Here is a 12961-nt window from a genome sequence, read left to right as displayed (position 1 = left end):
AATACTTTAGATATGACAGCACAAATTTGCTTTTCCCGTTGTAAAAGCGGATGATAATGATATCATCCGCTTTTACAATTTCAAAAGGTATTCACTTGAAAAATGTGTGATCCTTTGTTATCATGTTAATTTGTAGAGACTATAGAAATCAAATCATCGATATCGCATTATTTGTTCACTTTGAAAGACCCAGGGGAGATGCCATACCCGAACCTGCGAGAGTTTTGCCGGAGTGCGTTGGGCTGAAGGCGCTATTTGTACGAACAGCGTGAAGAGTGCTGTGTGCAGACTGGGATACAATGTCCTTATGGCAAAATGCTGTGCTGGACTAAGGGCATCTCTTTGATCGGTAGACTGATTGGTATGGAAGAGATCTTCCTCTGCATCTGACTGTAGCATGTCTTCAATAGAAGACAGCGAGGCGCAGTTGGAGAGGGCGCTGTACTCCGGAATGCTGAGACGCCGGCCTTGTGTGGCATTGATTCCACTAGTTGCAGTGGACAGCTGTTGCGTAGATGTTTTGTTTGCCGTAGGACAAGTGCGTTAAGGCAGACCAGGTCTTCGTTTGGATTGACTGGCCTTCCCGTTGATGCTTGCTTGAGCTGGGCAAGGAGTTGCACTTTGGAGCCTGTTATGGGCAAATTCAGCGATTGAAGATGGAGTTTTAGGACCTCGCTGGATAGCTTCGATAGTTCTTCACTTCTGGTAGCGACCCAAGCATTGTTTGATGAGCAGCGAGGGTGAATCATGGAAGGTTTAAAAATTAAATGATAGATTTACAATAAGTAATAGCTACGTTGCTTAGACAAACTCAAAGTGGACTCTGAACAGTTTTCTGAGCTTTTATGTGGAGACGTTCATCTGCTGGTAAGCCAGTAGAAAAGGCTGTGCTACTGAACAGCTTACCCCAGCACGTGTAACATCTTAAATGTGAATAGTGCTTTAATGCTTTGCACCAATGCTATGGTTCGTTATTACATTCTGAACATAACAAGGCTACAATGTTTTAGGTTTAGCTACAATAAAGCTTACAGCTTGCTGACCTTTGGAATACAACTGCTCAATAGCTCTATAGAAAGTGATGCCGCCATGAACGGCTCATTGAGAATCCATTAACTATATTTTACTGGTGTGACAGTAAAATCTCATTTATACAGCAAGAAAACATTAAACATTTCATCAAATTGACACAATTTGAATCGTGAGATAGGATCGCAAGATACTGCAAGAGTTGAAAGATCATATTAATACAAATTGCTCTCAAACATTATTAAAAACTCAACAAACTACAACAGAGAATATCGTTTTTCCGTGCTCGTAAAAAAGTCTATAATGGCTGTTATGCCACAAAATGTAATAACTGACACAAAATGTAATAGTAACGCAAAATGTAATAACTTTTGCCACAAAATGTAATAGTAACGCAAAATGTAATAACTTTCGACGCAAAATGTAATAACGTCGGTAACGCAAAATGTAACAACTTTTGACGCAAAATGTAATACATAAAAGTAACGCAAAATGTAATAGCACAAAATGTAGTAATATTTTGGTTGGTATATGTTTGTTGGAAATATTCATTTATTTATTTTTTAATTATTATTTTTTATTTATTAAGATCGTAATAGGCACCCATCAGAGACTTGCTCTAGGGAAGAGTTTCAATATCAAGGTACAATTGATAGCAAAATCTTCCCACTTAAAATGATTGAATTTCCATGCACATCTTTAAATTAAGCTGTACACTAAGATCTTAAAGAACCTGATTTTATAGATAAATGATAACTCGGAAAATAATTGGAAGTAAGGGATGGCTTGTGCAAGAATATAAAAGAATATGCCATTTTATCAATGTTGGGTAAGGGATATAAATATATCTAAAATATATCTGCTTAAGACAATGTTAGAGCAACATTGCCATTTTGTCAATGTTAATTGTTTTATGTGGCAGGAAACGCAACTTTCCATCCATGTATGACAAACTTGGCAAAAATATTTTTTTTCACGAAAAGTTTGTAGAGGTCAGTAAGGGGTCAGTTGACCGACCACAGGCCACTGTTTATCAGCAGTAATGTGAAACCAAAGTAACACATTCCTCTGTCGTTTCAATAAGACTTAGTATACCAATGCTGGCCACATCTTCGTTCAAGTCGACCATGAACACCATATTGTGGTATTGGTTTTTATTCATAATCATTGCCAGTAACGTGCAACAAATTTCCGCAATTTCATCACTCGACGATGAGACGTATGAGACATTTCTCGAGTTGCTCAAAGGAAAATTTAACGTCCCATTGAAGCAAAGAACCACCAAGCAGAAATCCGCTCTTGTACGGTTTTGGCAAAATCGCGACCATGTATCTCTGAAAGGGGGCAAGGTATGCTACAATGGTAAGCCAGTAATGAAAAAATCAGCTGTATCGAGCATTGTAGCGAAAGCATTCAAGGCAACAAAAGGTTCGGGTGTGAGGAAAATCTATCACCATCTAAAAGATGTCTGTAGTGGCGTGGGAGAAAGAGACGTCAGAAGTGTGCTTGGAAAGTCGTGCCTACATCAACGACTGAATGTTCGATTCCGAAACAAAGCTGCTTTAAAGCCAGTACGCGCTAAAGCTGTACAAATCCGCCATCAGGTGGATTTAGTAAGCATGGAAAGTATGCCAGTCAAGTGGAAAGGAAAAGTATTCAAGTATGTCTTGTCCGTTTTAGATGTATTTAGCTGGTACCATTGGCTTTTTCCACTGGAGGGGAAGAAAAGCAGCTCGATTGCGGCGGCGCTTTCAAACGTTTACAAAGAGCATGGGCCTCCTCGCGTCATACAGCACGACCAGGGGCGAAAATTTGACGGTGCTGTCAATAGACTGTGCAAGAAGCTTGGTATTAAAGTAATTAAAGGGCGTCCATACCACCCGCAGTCACAGGGAAAAGTAGAACGGACCCACAGAACATTTAAGAAAAAGATTATGTACGATTTATTGACTATGCGGAAAACAGGAGTGAACTGGGCAAAATGTTTACCAGAATACGCAAGAGCATTAAATCAAGAAGTTAAGGAGGAGCTATCTTGGAAGTCTGCCTTTGAAGTTTATTATGGGCGCAAACCTTTCAGGAAAGATGAACTATCAGAGGCCACCACTGCACAAGAATGGAATGTCGAGAACGAAGCTTACGAGGAGATGATATCTTCGCGACCAAAAGATTACGAATCCCATGATATACAAGTTAATCGAATACGGAAAGCTGCTTCTGTGGCAAGTAAAAGATGCGAAAACCGCATGATCCAGAAGGGACTGAGGAACAATCCACCTTCAGTTTATGATATTGGTGAAAAGGTGCTGATTCGCTACCCTGCGGCGAAAAAAATAGGTAGCAAGAGGTCTATCTTAATGGCAAGAATACTTAAGAGAAATTTGAAAACTTGTAAACACAAAGTTCAATTTACATTTCCAGCTGGCTCTTCCAAGATTCTGACTAAATGGATTTCCGTTAATGACATGACAAGTACAACACTTGACAAAGAAAAGAGGAAGAGAAAGCTCGCATGCCAGAGTAGCAAGAAAATGCACAAAAAGAAGTATTTGATACCTTTCTCAAATCATAGGGAGAAATTCACTGACATGCAGTCTGAGATGAATTTTTTAATCAGCTATGACCCGCCCAAAGATGGCAACTGCCAATTTTCTGCACTTTGTCATGAACTTGTGAACATTGGCGTCTTCCGGTCTGCAGAAACATTAAGAAAAGAGACTGTGTCATTTCTGGAGTCGCATCCAAACTCTCCAGACGGGACTCCTTTGGAATTATTCGCTGGCACGCCTTGGAGCCAATATCTGCGATTAATGGCACGCAATGGAACACATGGTGATCACTTAACGCTCCAAGCAGCAGCTGATATATTTAATATACAAATTGTTGTATATTCCACTCTCGGTGCAACGGCTACACAGACAATTTCCCCTACGAATGGCTGTCCCATTGCGACATTTTATCTAGGTCACTTCACTGAGGGAGCTGGAGAGCATTATGTGTGCTTGGCAGACGAAACAATTTCTGATCGCTCCGACACAGAGTACAATTGTCTTTCCCCCGTCCAAGATGAACAGTCTGATTTAGGTAGCACATCAGGTTTAAATGAACCAGGGGATCAGTCCCAGAGCGATGCAGATCAATACGCTCTTGACATCAATACAACCCATGGTAACCGAACCCGATTACATGAAAATGAAGAACAAGATACGAATAACCAATGTGGATATGAACAGCAGGGAAACGATCGTGCAAGTCAGTTTAACGAGTGTAATACAGATTATGGTGCTTACATTAATCCTGATGTTTTGGAGGACGTTACAGAAACAACAGGAGGAAGTTATCCAGAAATGCGAAGTTCTGAGCCGACCGACACAGAGTATAATTGTGTCCCCCCGGTCCAAGATCAACAGTCCGAATTGGATGGGGCATATCAGTCCCATACCAAAACAGATCGACACGCTCCAGACGTCAACACAGCCCATGGTGACCGAACCGGATTGCATGAAAATGAAGAGCAAGATACCAATAACAAATGTGGATATGAACAGCAGGAAAATGATCATGCAAGTCAGTCAAACGGGTGTAATACAGACTATGGTTCTTTCCTTAATCCAGATGTTTCGGAGAACATTATAGAAACAACAGTGGGGAGATATCCACAGATGCGGCAGACCCTGAGAGCTGTTTCGCGGTTTTTCAAACGGATCATCGACAACGTACCTCTTCCACAAATTTACCTTCCAGAGCTAGCAGATGTTGCCGACATACACCAGCTAAGCATACGAAAAATAATAAACATAAAGGGAAAGAACAGTGGAGCAGTAATCGCTCTAAAACACATAATTAATGCTAAGAACTGGGCAAACGCCTGGGTTCGCTTAGTAGCTTACAGCTATGGGTGGTACGGTGTCTCCAAGATTTACTGGAGAACCCGCAATTAAAAGAGCCCTGAAATAGTTTAAAGTTTAAGTTTCAGTTTACATTTTCAAGTTTCATTTTTCCTTCCTCAGAGTTGCAGTTAGATTTCGTTTGAAATAAGATTTTCATCAATTTAAAATATATATGCATAATTCTTTTACCAATTTTTATTTAAAAAAAAGGAGCTGACTCGCTTCTAGCATGATATTGCAAGACGTTGAATTGGACAAATTCACTTGTTTGTTAGTACGTTAATTAGTGTGACAATATAACGGATAAAGAATTGAATATTTCATTGTTGCTATATAAAGTTAGCATATATACCATTGCAAATCGTAGTTTTTGTACCTTAATTTCAAAATAAAGAAAGGCATGTGTTATTTGGAGGGCTTTTTTATATGAAAAAATACTTTTCTACAGGAATTTCACGAGAGTTCACCTATTCACCCCTTTTCCCCTGGAAAAATCAAAGTAGCCTTTTGGAAAAACTCGTGGCGTCCGCCAGTTTTAAAAAAAGACAGATGTTCTGTCCCTTACCCACATGTAATTCCTTATATTTCGAACAAATATATACCAACCAAAACATTATTACGTTTTATGCTATTACATTTTGCGTTACTTTTATGTATTACATTTTGCGTCAAAAGTTGTTACATTTTGTGTTACCGACGTTATTACATTTTGCGTCGAAAGTTATTACATTTTATGTTACTATTACATTTTGTGGCAAAAGTTATTACATTTTGCGTTACTATTACATTTTGTGTCAGTTATTACATTTTGTGGCGTAACAATGGCAGTTATTCAAATAGAAAACATGTAACATTTCACCAAATTATTGACACAATTTGAATCGCAAGATAAGATTGTGAGATACTGTGTGAAGCTCTCACATATTATTAAAAACTGCAAATTAACTACAACTGAGAACATTGTTTTCCCGTGCCCGTAAAAAAGTCTATAATGGCAGTCATTCAAATAGAAAACATTAAAAATTTCATCAAATTATTGACACAATTCAAATCCCGGGATAAGATCGCAAGATACTGCGAGAAGTGAAAGATCATACTCATACAAATTTCTCTCACTTATTATTAAAAACTCTACAAACTACAACTGAGAACATTGTTTTCCCATGCCCGTTAAAACTCTACGAATGCCAGTCAAATCCTACAATGTCAGTCAAAACAATTGCTTAAAGAACAGCAAACATTTCTTTTAGCCATGGACATTTCGCTGCATCATCCGACGTCGCTTTTCTCACTGAATGTAGTGAATTGGCAGTAGCTGTTGGCAATAAATCCAGAATAGCTAACGCCATTCTCCCCAAGGAAAAAACATTGGACGCCACACTCTGTTGTCGTGTTCCCTGCACGATTTCAGTGGCGATGTGCGAATAAAGTTTGCAATATCTCTCTTGCGTGGAGGAAGACAAAGACATTAGTGGCTTCGGCTTAAAGATGAATCGCACCTTCCTGAAATTAATAATCAAGGGATTCCACTTTTCTCGTGAAAGACCTCCCATTTCATTTGTGCAAGTGACCATGATTTTTTCAGCTTAAACTCCTTGACAGCCACCAAGATCTCCCAGTAGTGTGCTAAATAGCACATACCAAAGGTTCCTTGCCCCAATGATTTTTCAGATCTGATGATTTCTGAAGGATCAATTTCCATAATAGATTCTTCGTGGTGTGTACACAGGTATTTAACTGCGTGCTTTTTTGATGCTTGGTCTGGTCTTTGGGTTGGTTCAGGGCTTTTTTCTTGAACCATGCTCAGTCTTGCTTCTTGCTGCTTGGCAGCGTCAAGGCTTTTACCGGACTAGCTAGCTGAAGTGAGTTTTCGACACCCTTCTTGTTCTTCTTCCTTTGTCTATTCCTATCCCTTGCCCTATCGCTAGCGCTGTGCTTGGCAGATCGCCAACATGACATTTTTTTTCCAGGAAGGGGTGGTAGGACCATTAAAAATATGACTAAGAGCTTTTCATTAATGATTTTCTTTGACTAACTAACAAGATTTTTTTGATTTGTCGTGTTGTGCACAAATTTTTTGCTTGCGCAAAATCGTTTGAGTGATGTTTAGACCCTTTTGGCATTTGCCCATTCCACTCCTCTCCTCGTTGAACAATAACACAATTGACCATTGACCTGACCCATTGAAATTAGTGCATATTCTACTGGGGTTATATTCTGTCCTCAGATAACAACAGCTCAAATTGAACTGACTACCCAAGAAAGACAGAACCGAGTGTGAAATTAGTGCATATTCTATTGGGGTTATATTCTGTCCTCAGATAACAACAGTTCAAATTGAACTGATCACCCAAGAAAGACAGAACCGAATTTGAAATTAGTGCATATTCTATCGGGGTTATATTCTGTCCTCAGATAACAACAGCGCAAATTGAACTGACTACACAAGAATGACAGAACCGAGTTTGAAATTAGTGCATATTCTATTGGGTAATTATATTCTGCCCTCAGTTTTCTTTCAGTTATGCAGGTTATAACAAGTAGTACTTGTTACCCCAGCATTACAAAAAGGCAAACAGTTAATTACAAAAAAATATGATATGAAATAAATTAAACACTCCAATTTAAAATCTGTAACATAAGATCTTTTCGGTGTAAGTCCATGTCACAATAGCACCACTGAAAATTTCTGATGTACAAGGAACCCTTTTCGAGGAAAGCTTTGGCAGCCATAATTACACCAATGCCACAACCTCCGGTGCAAATCATTCTGGAGTCAACAGGTGCTTGTGATGGCATTCCAAAGCGGCTTAAGTAATTACAACGCTGCCAGAACTGTGTTTGGAGGTTTGGGTGAGATGGATGCATTTCAGCAAGCATATGTAGCAACTCTTTGATAGCAGGACGTACGATAGGTGGGACAACAGATGTTGGTCTATCATCAAAATAAATGTTCATATTTGCCAGGTCAAGAACTACTAGACCCCAGTGGTTTGGCATGTGGACTGTTACCAAGATTTGTTTAAGACTCAAAATTTGTTAAAATGGATGTTTCCATTGTCACTTTAGTTTGTTTAAATGTTGCATTGCCAGACTTCGTCCATTCATAGACTTTTGTAGGAAAGTAAATGGTGTCATTATTCCCATTTGCTCTGGCCTCTTCAATGTACTTTCCAATGGAAATGTCTATAATAAAACTGTTGATGTACCTCTCAGCAAGATTTGAAAAAGAAATTACATTGATGCTTTTCTTTCCAAACCTCAGAATTGAACTGTTTCGTGGATGATGCCAAAGAACTTCTTGAAGTCCTGAGGAGCATTTTAGTTGTGCCAACCAATTTGCTTCAGAAGACACTTTATGCTTGGTATCTGCTATTGTGCACAACTGCTTCAGAATGGTTAGGCCCTCTTCAGGGAATTGTCCTATTCCTGTGATTTTGACACCAGATGGATTTCTTCCATCTTTTTTTTTTTTCACTGTCAAAAAGTTTTTGAGCTTTCTTAACAAGACTTTCAGAAGGATGCTCATTTAAATCACATGGATCATGTAAGTCTGAAGGAGAGCCAAAAATGGAGATCGAGCTGTTGTAGAAGAACATGTAGTTGATACTGGTGGTAGCAAACTGAACAGTGGAGCAACTTCAGCTCTTGTTTTTGCCTTGGCCATGGCATTGTGCAAGATGGCGTTTGAATCCTCTTTCTTCTCAGTAACATCTGGGGAAATAGGCGCAATTACCAGTGAGTCATCTGACAAAGAATCACTAGAGCTCTCACATACTGCATCTTCAGAACTGGCAGAGTTTTCCAGAGCATCCTTTTTAATGTGCACATGTTGAATCTCCATTTTGACACCTGGAGAGCAAAAACTGTTGCTTTCATATTGTGGGGTGTCGCCTTGCCAATCCACATCATTGGACAGGACTTTCGTGTACTGGAGTTCCCAGTGCTTGTGGCTGTACTCCAAAATACTTGATGCCACTTTCTCATCGACACTTGTTCCATGTTCCTAACAATACCTGTACAGGAGAAAGTCGTCTCCAAACATCTGTTTGAAAAGATCATTGATCATCATAATCCAGCTTTTTTGTTTGTCCTCTGACCATGATCTAATATCAATGCTTTTCCATTCACATCCACAGTAGGTGAACTTTTTCTTCCCTGTGAGTTTAAAATAGGTGATATTCATTGAAAATGTTTGATACATTATGAGCTGACCTGATCACCCAACAAAATACTTGATTTACAATAATTTTAAATATGTAATTACACATAAATCCTTACATATTATTGTGGACTAGTTGCTAATTTAACACATATTTTCTCTTGATTGTCAGGATTTGTTTTGTACCACTAAAATACACTGGAGTCACCCAACATGAGTCACACAACTTGATGTTCATTTGGGACTGAAATTTCAACAGTATATTTCAACAACACATGCCCTTCATGTTTGCAAAAATTTCCAAAAAAAACTTTGTTTGCATCTTTCTGGTAAGCAAACCTTAGTCATGCATCATATATATGTTGTACTTTAAACGTGCATGAAATTGATTTAAAATGATTTGAAGCTAGTTTGATATTTTCCCTTGTTCCAGATTTTATTTCCAGATTGATTTCATCCATCCGAAAAATACAAACTAGTTTGAGATCATGTTGACCAGAAATGCATTTTAAACGGGTGTCTGGAAAACTCAAATAGCGAATAGCAAATAGTGACGAATAGCAAATAGCAAATAGTAACGAATAGTCCTAAAAAATACATTCGCTTGCATCTAAGCCTGAACATGTGATAAAAAGTTCAAATTGGCTATGAAACATTACTTGTTTGTGAAATTTTTAAAGTCTGAAACAATGTCCGGCAATGGAAGTGTACTGACGATACCACACTTTTTAACTAGGGTAGATTGAACCCATTTGAAGCTATTAAAAATGGATTTGCCAATCCATTGTTTAAAACCCCTCAAAAGGTACACCAACTTTATGCTCAGCAAGTGAGCAAGTGGTAAACACATGGCATGACTTAATTAGTCTGGGCGTTTGAAGTTAATTTTTCGTAAATCGTTCCACATTATCCGCTTGAAAAATAAAGAAGAGTTGAAGTTTAGATCTTACTCAACGTTTTAGAAAGCCTTTTCTATATAAAAAAGTTAGATTTGACCAAATTTGTGCAGGCATAATTTTAGTTATCGTCAGCACACTTGTGTAACTACTTGTGCAAAAAATAAGCATTGCCTGACGTTGCTTCAATCTTCACAATATTTAATACAAACATGAAATGTAGTGTATATTTTGGACAAGTCGTCACTATTTGTACTATTCGTCACTATTCGCGACTGTTCATACTCTTCGCTATTGGCTATTCACGACTATTTGCTATTCGCTATTCGGGATTTCCAGACACCCATTTTAAACTGCAATATATACACAGAAATTTAGCTCAGTTGACTCCTAATCCTAACCACGCACCTGAAATGACGCATTCTTTTGCCTGATGGAATGCATATCGCAAGGATGACAGCGTTGTTGAATACCAGTGGGTGAGGATTTGATTCACTAAAAGCAAAGTTATGCCAACATTACAATTTAATAGAAAGCAATCTTAGGATTACTAGGATAGGTATCTCAGAGGTACGTAATACATGTATTCCTTTGTTGATAGTTTTACATACTGTAGAATTAATTCATCACATAAAATAACTGCAATAATTAATGTTGATACTGGTGTCTGTGACGTACAGTTTTTATGACTTACAGTAGTTTAATGTATAACTAGGTTACTAGACTTACAAGACTGCCCTGGTCCAGAGGCACCATGATTTGTAGCCCTTGAATAGAGTTGTCTGTGGAGCTTGTGTGAAGCCTTAAATCCTTGCCCAGAATATTTATACATTGAACGGAAGTGCCTCAGAAGCATGGCACTATGGTCTACAACCAGATGCCCATAATCACCTGTGCTAAGGTGATGGCCAAAAAGTTTCTTCAAGAGAAATCCCCACTCTTTGCACTGTAAAATAACCATTACATAGTTATGCTGATAAATGTTTATCACTCACTAAATAAAAACAATACAGTCACACAAAATGTTTGGCTTGAAAACCACAAAATTGTGTTGACACAAACCAGACTAACAATTTAAGAACATGAATCAACATTTTAATAATAGTTAGCTAGCTTAATGTAATTTGGACAAACAGGAGAAAAAGTGGGGAAATTCTGAACATTAATTATGAATAGTGTAGCTATGACAATATTCCTGTTTGTTTGCTTGTTGTTTTTTTTTTTTTTGACAATGACTGAAATTGTGTTAAAAAGGTCTATGGGTCTGAAATTCACATATATTGTGATACTTGAACCTTAGTAGGTATAAAAGTGAGTTTTGTAGCAATTACCTATAGTATACCATTACCTTTACTTCATAGATGTCAATCAGCTGATCTTCATCTTATTTAAACACTTTATCACGTATGGTTAGAGCAATGTCTCCTCAATTGCCACAGACCTAAAAGATATCAACAAAAAAACTTAATGTAATCAATGAATAATCAATGACTGAAAATTTGGTAACCTATGGATTATTCATCGACTACTCATTGATCATCAGCAATAAGCAATAACCAATCAATGATTACCCATTGATTACTTATTAATGTTATTGATGTCATCAATTAGTTATGTCTGATATGTAGCAAATATTCCTGAGGAAGCTGCACCCTACATATGATTTGTCACTACATGAAAAGATTACTTTTAGTTGGGACAGACTACATGTAATTTAATTAGCCAAAGTTCTCATAACCTCAAAGAAACAGTGAGATTAATGCAGTAATAATGTATGTATGGACTTGCAAGAGCTGCATGTTGTTTGCTACAAAATCAGTTCGTTACTGGTGTTTACATTGACAAAAAAACTCAATTTGAAGCTGAGCTGCAAATTTTGCAAAGGGTTCATCACTGGGGCATGGTGGTGGTTCTTTTCCACATCTTTTTCTCTTTTTCTTCTTTGGTTCCTGAAATGTCGATTGGCCGTTCTTCAAGTCCAAGAATCTCTTTTCCACTTCCTTTTGTTTGTTTAGCCAAAAATCATTTTGACTCCCCAAAAATGCTTTCAACTCTATTAATGTTAGAGAATAAAAGAAGTATTATAATTGTGGTTCTTTAAAAAAAATCACATAATTTGATTTATACACATGATCACAATCTGGAAACTGTTTTGTGTAAAATGAGATTTCATGACCATCAGCATACAATTAACTACAAATGTACCTGTAGATCTGCACATACCAATAGCATTTGAATTCTCAGTCAGGCAAGGTCAAGGCGTTGCTATGGCAATTACCATTTGAGGCAAAGAGCTCCTAAAACCTATCCTTAAATGTGTAAATTTATTAATGTGAAAAGTTTCTTTCATTTATTTTTTCCAAAAAATGGTCCATAAATTAATTTCCACTCATCCCTTTTTGCAGTACATACCTTTTGCATCTTTCAGGTTGACTGTTTCTTGTCTTGTGCCAAAATCCCGTACAAATGTTTCTCTTTCAAGAATTACATTAATGAACTACAAAATGTAGCAGTAAATTAAGTCATTAATTCATAACTTTAGTACTGGTACACTGTATCCCTACAAGAAATAAAACTGATAAACAAATGTTCAACCACCAGCGAGGCAAAGATTAGAAGGAGACTGAAAAAAGGGCAGGGACAAAAGTTGCACCAGATCAATGTGGATTGCTGAATTGAATAAGAATAGCAACAACTGTTGTAAAATTACTTCATTCTTGAATAGCTGCTATTCTTACATGTATTCAAATCAGTGATCCAAGTTGAATCAAATCAGTGATCCTACTTGAAGCTTAACAGCTTGCTTGGTAAAACACTTGGAAAACACCAAGACATGTCTTAGCCTAGTTTCTTGTGTTACTTTCATTAGATGCCATAAGTGGTGGAGTCATAAGAAGAATGAAAATCAGAAAAAAATGTAAATGTTCTAATTCTCCTGACTCTGATTTCGTCAAGCTTTAACAACTCTGCTTATGAAAATTATT

General features: G+C 37.6%; 1 pseudogene; it reads right to left on the bottom strand.

Annotated features, from left to right (window-relative positions):
* Nucleotides 1-5745: 5745 nt before the first annotated feature.
* On the bottom strand, nucleotides 5746-12755 carry LOC145501023 (uncharacterized; annotated as a pseudogene).
* Nucleotides 12756-12961: the final 206 nt, after the last annotated feature.

Source organism: Orbicella franksi, chromosome 10 (assembly GCF_964199315.1).
Source record: "Orbicella franksi chromosome 10, jaOrbFran1.1, whole genome shotgun sequence".
In the NCBI taxonomy this organism is placed as follows: domain Eukaryota; kingdom Metazoa; phylum Cnidaria; class Anthozoa; order Scleractinia; family Merulinidae; genus Orbicella; species Orbicella franksi.
The sequence above is the reverse complement of the archived record's forward strand: the minus strand, read 5'-3'. Positions and strand labels throughout refer to the sequence as shown.